The sequence below is a fragment of the Cervus canadensis genome, chromosome 8 (genome assembly GCF_019320065.1).
Source record: "Cervus canadensis isolate Bull #8, Minnesota chromosome 8, ASM1932006v1, whole genome shotgun sequence".
Classification (NCBI taxonomy): Eukaryota; Metazoa; Chordata; class Mammalia; order Artiodactyla; family Cervidae; genus Cervus; species Cervus canadensis.
Window position 1 is genome coordinate 91,698,040 of NC_057393.1, and position 6,000 is coordinate 91,704,039.

Below are 6,000 nucleotides of genomic sequence, written 5' to 3' on the forward strand. Positions count from 1 at the left end.
GATAATTTATTACATTAACAGCTAATGAAGAAAAAAACATATTATTGGCTCAATAGTATAAGAAAAAGCATTTTATAAAATTCAATCTTTATTCATGATTTTTAAAAGCAAACTCAACAAACTTGCAATGGAACATAACTTCTTTATCTGATTAAAAATACAGTAAGCATTATACAAAATGATAAAGTTAAGTTTTCCACTCTGAGGTTGAGAATGAGATGTCTGCTCACCATCTAAATTTCTATTAAACATGATCCTGGAGATCTCAGTCAGTGAAATAAAGCATACAGAAAATATAGGGAAATAAAATATATACAGATTAGGGTGGAATAAAGCTATTATTCCCAAATTACATGATATTTATTATATGTAGAAAATCCAAAAGGATCTATACATAAACTAGTAGCATCAATTAGTAAATTCACCAGAGTCTCTGGGTACAAGGTTAATATATAAAAATCAATGATATTTCTACATAATATCATCAAACAATTATTAAATGAAGTAAAAATTAGTTCAAATAGCTACAAATAAATCTAACAAAGGACAGAAAACTTCTACATGTAAAACTGTAAAACATCCCAAGAGAAACTGAAAAATTAAACAAATATTTGATATTCGTACTCTGCATATACATTAAAAAAGCTATATAGTGTATGTTGGCTGTATATTGTCACCCTGCTTATTTAAATTATATGCAGAGTACATCATGAGAAATGTTGGGCTGGATGAAGCACAAGCTGGAATCAAGATTGCCAGAAGAAATATCAATAACCTCAGATATGCAGATGACATCACCCTTATAGTAGAAAGTGAAGAACTAAAGAGCTTCTTAATGAAAGTGAAAGAGGAGAGTGAAAAGGTTGGCTTAAAGCTCAACATTCAGAAAACTAAGATCATGGCATCTGGTCCCATCACTTCATGGCAAATAGATGGGGAAACAATGGGAACAGTGAGAGATTTTATTTTGGGGGGCTCCAAAATCACTGCAGATGGTGACTGCAGCCATGAAATGAAAAGACACTTGCTCTTTGGAAGAAAAGCTGTGACCAACCTAGACAACACATTAAAAAGCAGAGACATTACTTTGTGAACAAAGGTCCGTCTAGTCAAAACTATGGTTTTTCCAGTAGTCATGGATGGGTGTGAGAGTTGGACTATAAAGACAGTTGAGAGCCGAAGAATTGATGCTTTTGAACTGTGGTGTTGGAGAAGACTCTTGAGAGTCCCTTGGACTGCAAGGAGATCCAACCAGTCCATCCTAAAGGAGATCAGTCCTGGGTGTTCATTGGAAGGACTGATGCTGAAGCTGAAACTCCAATACTTTGGCCACCTGATTCGAAGAGCTGACTCATTGGAAAAGACCCTGATGCTGGGAAAGATTGACGGCTGGAGGAGAAGGGGACAAAAGAAGATGAGATGGTTGGATGGCATCACCGACGCAATGGACATGAGTTTGAGTAGGCTCCAGGAGCTGGTGATGGAGGGAGGCCTGGTGTGCTGCAGTCCATGGGGTTGCAAAGAGTGGGACATGACTGAGCAACTGAAGTGAACTAAACTGAACTGATGATATTCATGGATTGAAGGCTAGATAGAATTTTTAATTCTTTCTGAAAAAATTTTGTATAGAATTAATAAAATTGTAATCAGTGCCCCAGCAGCATTTGTTGTAAAAACAGACAGACCAATATTATATTATTTTATAGTGAAATGCTAAGGGTTCATGCATCCTCAGTCACTCAATCATGTCCAACTCTTGTGACCCCATGGACTGTAGCCCACCAGGCTCCTCTATCTTGTCCAGGCAAGAATACTGGAGTGAGTTGCCATTTCGTCCTCCAGTGAATCTTCCCAACTTGGGGACTGAACCCAGGCCTCCTGCTTCTCCTGCATTGGCAGGCAGATTCTTTACCACTGAGCCACCTGGGAAGAATGTTAAGGGCTAGAGATTGCTAAAACAAACTGGAAAAAGTTGAAGAGCAAACACAACCAATATCAAGACTCATTGTTACTGATCCAATTTCCTACAAACTGACAGGCCAATAAATCAAGAGAGGAGTGTTGGGGCAAGTATAGCAACTTTATTCAGAAAGTCAGCAGACTGAGAAGATGATGGACTTGTGTCCCAAAGAACCATCTTTCCCAAGTTAGAGTTCAGGCTTCTTTTATACTAAAAGGGAGGGAGGAAGTCTTGGTTATGACCAGAATGTGTTAATTTCTTCTTTCCTGCAGCCATTCACTGGTTGGCCTGGTCAGAATGTTTCCTGTGAGATAAACAAATGTTATTTTAGTTTAACGCTCATTACCTGGGAGGCAGGGTTCACAGAGATGGGCTGTTATGTATAATTCAAGCTTATAGGCAACATCTTCTTGAATCTGTAGCAGAATACAAAGTTTCTTTCCTATTATATTATCATAAGGTGACAGTAGACAGTGCAGTACTGTAGCCAGAACATGTGGTTTGACCAATGAAACAGAGCAGAATCCAGTCCCACACTGCAAGGACATGTGCAAATGACAGACGTGGCACATAAAACAAGGGGGAAAGATTTTTTTGTTTAATTAAGTAATGCTGGGTCAGTGGGATATCCATTTGAATATCAAAAAATAATAACCTGCTTTCATAGAAAGCAGGTGGACTGAAGATCAAAATGTGAAAGATAAAATAATAAGGTGTGTAGAATATAACATTGGAGAAAGTCTACAGGACTCTGTGGTGAAGAATCACAAAGGAAAAGATTAATAAATTGGACTATATTAGCATTCATGACTTCTGTTCATCAGAACACACTATTAAAAGATGTCTGCAACATGTAAAAAGAAAGCTCATATCAAGACTATATAGAGAACTCCTGTGGATCAGTGTAAAAAGGACACTCACCAGTAGAAAAATTGGCAAAAGATCTGAGTAAGTGCTTCCCGAATGAGATCATGCAAATACGGTAATAAACATATGAAAGGGTACTAAACCTTATTAACCAGCGGGGACATTCAAATGGAAGCCATAATGAAATCCCACCGCACAAACACAGGAAGAGTCCACACTGGAAGATTGACAGTATCCCAAATTCAGGAAGGTGTGACGCCGCAGGATCAGCCATCTGGGCAGCTGTTTGTCAGACCCAACCATGTTACCCCATGAGCCAGCAACCCTACTCCTAGATTTTTCTGCCTGTCCCTGAAACACATAAACCAAAAGTATATCTTCTCAGCATAATTTATAAAAATTAAAACCAGAAACAACCGAAACTCTTCTCAGTAGAACTGACAAATTGTAGTATATTCATACAACAGAGTCCTCTACAATGATGAAAATATGCTATGTGCAATAACATATATGAATCATAACCATAATGTTGAACAAATAAAGCTAGAAACAGAAGGACACATATTGTTTAATTTTTTACATAAAGGTTAAAAACAGACCAAAGTAATTCAAGTTATTAGAAGTGAGGGAGTGGTGACTTTTGGAAAGCAGGGGCTGCATGCGGACTGGGGTCCCAGTCATGGTATTCTGCCTTCATCTCAGTGGAATGACAAGGGTGGGCTCCACTTGAGCAGATGTGCTGACTGGGCTGTACACATGTGACTGGCGCATTTTTTGGTGTGTTTGTTCTGTGTCAACAAAAGTTTACTTTTAAAAAGGAAAAGGTGACGTTTGGGGTCTCTGTGAAAAAGTGAAAGTGTTAGTCACTCAGTCCTGTCTGACTCTTTTCCACCCCATTGACTATAGCTTACCAGGCTCCTCTGTCCATGGAATTCTCCAGGCAAGAATGCTGGAGTGGGTAACCATTTCCTTCTCCAGGGGATGTTCTCAACCCCGGGATCAAACCCAGGTCTCATACATTGCAGGCAGTTACCATCTGAGTCACCAGGGAAGCCCCTTGGGGTCTCTATATCACCCCAAATAAAATCTGTAGTGCATGAAATGCTTACATTTAAGAAATTCGTGTTTTAATATACTCCCCTCCCGACCACACATACACACATACTCACATTTGTGGATGAACTCATTAAAAATACAAGTATATGCCTGGAAGTGACACCGTCTGTGAAGGTAACACCAAGGCCAACAGTGCTCCTCCCACCACTCAGAACTGCCAGGTCGCCAGCAACAGACCTGCAGAAACTGCCTAACTTCCTGCTCACAGCACTAGCAGGCCACCAGAGTTGTTCTGTTTCAATGCTGAGGAAGCAGGAGGTTTGCTGATCCCTCCCAGTCCTGGCACAGACCCAGGCCTGGCGGTTGAACCCCTCCTCTGCGCTTTTTCTTAGAGGCCCATGGCCTTTCCTCGGGGATCAAGAGGCTCATCCTGGCCCGCCCTTCCTGGGAATGATATTTACTTACACAGCAGATAACTGGAGGCGTCTTTCTGGCCGTCATTCAACGTACAAAACAGCAGAGGGGACACAGGCCACTTTGAACTGGGGACTCAGCCTCTCCTCTCTCTCCAGCCCCTCCACCATACCCAGTCAGACTGACCCTTCAGAAAGGCAGTTTTGGGGTTTCCATGTCATTTTTCTTTTGCACAACATGTCAGACTCTGAAAAGTCCCACTCAGGAAGTTCGTTGAGCGGCCCCTGGGCAGATGTTTTTTCGTCTCTCAGAGTTCAGCTCACACCTCCTCCTATCACATTTGAAACCTCTGAACGGAATAAAGCCACATTCTTTTTAGGTGAGATAGCAAGTTCCAAATGATGAAAACAGCTTGCAAAAAATGTGCTAGAATAGTTTGAAAATGGTTTGTACTTCAAGGAATGTGGGGAGGGTGAGGTTTTCAAAACTGATTTTTGCTTTGAGAGAAGAATTGCTTTCAGTTGCTGTCAGAAATTGCTCGGCTCTGCCCTTGACAGATGTGCATTATTTCTTCTTGTGGGAGAAGAAGTCACTAAAAGGAGGAGGGAGAAAGCCCTCCTTTCCCTTCCTCTGACCCCCATCCTATGTGCCCTCAGGGTCTAGCCCATCAGTGGCCTCCACCTCTACCTGGATCCCTGCTCCAGTCCCTAATCTCATTCCTCTCTAAGAACCCCTTACTGTGTGTGTATTTCCTTTGAAACAAGGTTTTACATCACTTCTGCTTATCTTCCGAAGAAGATTGTGAGCTATGAGAGTATTTAACAAAGATGAAATGGACACTTACCACCAGAAGTATTAGGTGACTTAAGTAATATTTATATGTATAACTGCATGCATTTCAGAGCAGAAATGTTTAAAATTCTAATTAGAATGGCTTTGGTTGCAAGAAATAGAAAAATCTGATTCCAATGTCCTCCTCAGTTAGGGATGTATGATGTCTTATGACAAGATGACCTAAGGTGTGGCCGGTCTGAGTTTGGCTAATCTGGCAACTCAACAACAGCTTTGAGGATCAGAGACCTTCTTCTTTCTGCTCTGCCACCTTCTACAGGTTGGCTTTGTCCCCATGGACAACTGCCCCAATGTGCAAAAAGGCTACATAGATCCAGGCACTGCACCCAAACAGAAAGTAAAGGGCTGTCTTTTCCTTGTGCACTTCTTAAGTGTGAAAAATCTTTCTCAGAGCAACTCCTCCCATCCCCCCAGCAAGCCTCTTCTCACATCTGCTTCACCCATGCTAAAACAATCAGCAAGGGGAATGGATTGCTGCAGTGTTTAGGACTTGCCCTGAGCTGAGGACAGGATCTCTTCTCTAGAGGGACACCTAAACAGAATTGAGGTTCTGTTAGCAAAGAACACAAGGAAACCTTCAGGATAAGGCAAAGCTGTGTCTACCACACAAAGGACTAGGATAGAGGTTTCCCTAAAGAAGAAAAGCAAATGGGCAACAAGAACAGAAAAATGCTTCTCATCATTAGTCATCAGGGAAATACAGGTCAAACCACAGTGAGATACCACTTCACATCCGTTAGAGTCGTTACGATAAAATAAAAAATAAAAAGAAGATAGCAATTGTTGATGAGGAGGTGGACAAATTAGAACATTTGTTTACTGCTGATGGGAATGTAAAATGGCCCAAACAA

General features: G+C 41.0%; 1 long non-coding RNA gene across 2 annotated transcripts; it reads right to left on the reverse strand.

Moving 5' to 3' along the window:
* Positions 1 to 2,137: 2,137 nt before the first annotated feature.
* Positions 2,138 to 4,476, reverse strand: LOC122446056. Of its 2 annotated transcripts, none has more exons than XR_006270762.1 (3): positions 4,349 to 4,476; positions 2,971 to 3,178; positions 2,138 to 2,264 (listed from the first exon to the last, which is right to left on the reverse strand). It is a non-coding gene; the product is annotated as an uncharacterized LOC122446056 (long non-coding RNA). The 2 variants fall into 2 exon arrangements; XR_006270763.1 differs by lacking the exon at positions 4,349 to 4,476 and adding an exon at positions 3,997 to 4,133.
* Positions 4,477 to 6,000: the final 1,524 nt, after the last annotated feature.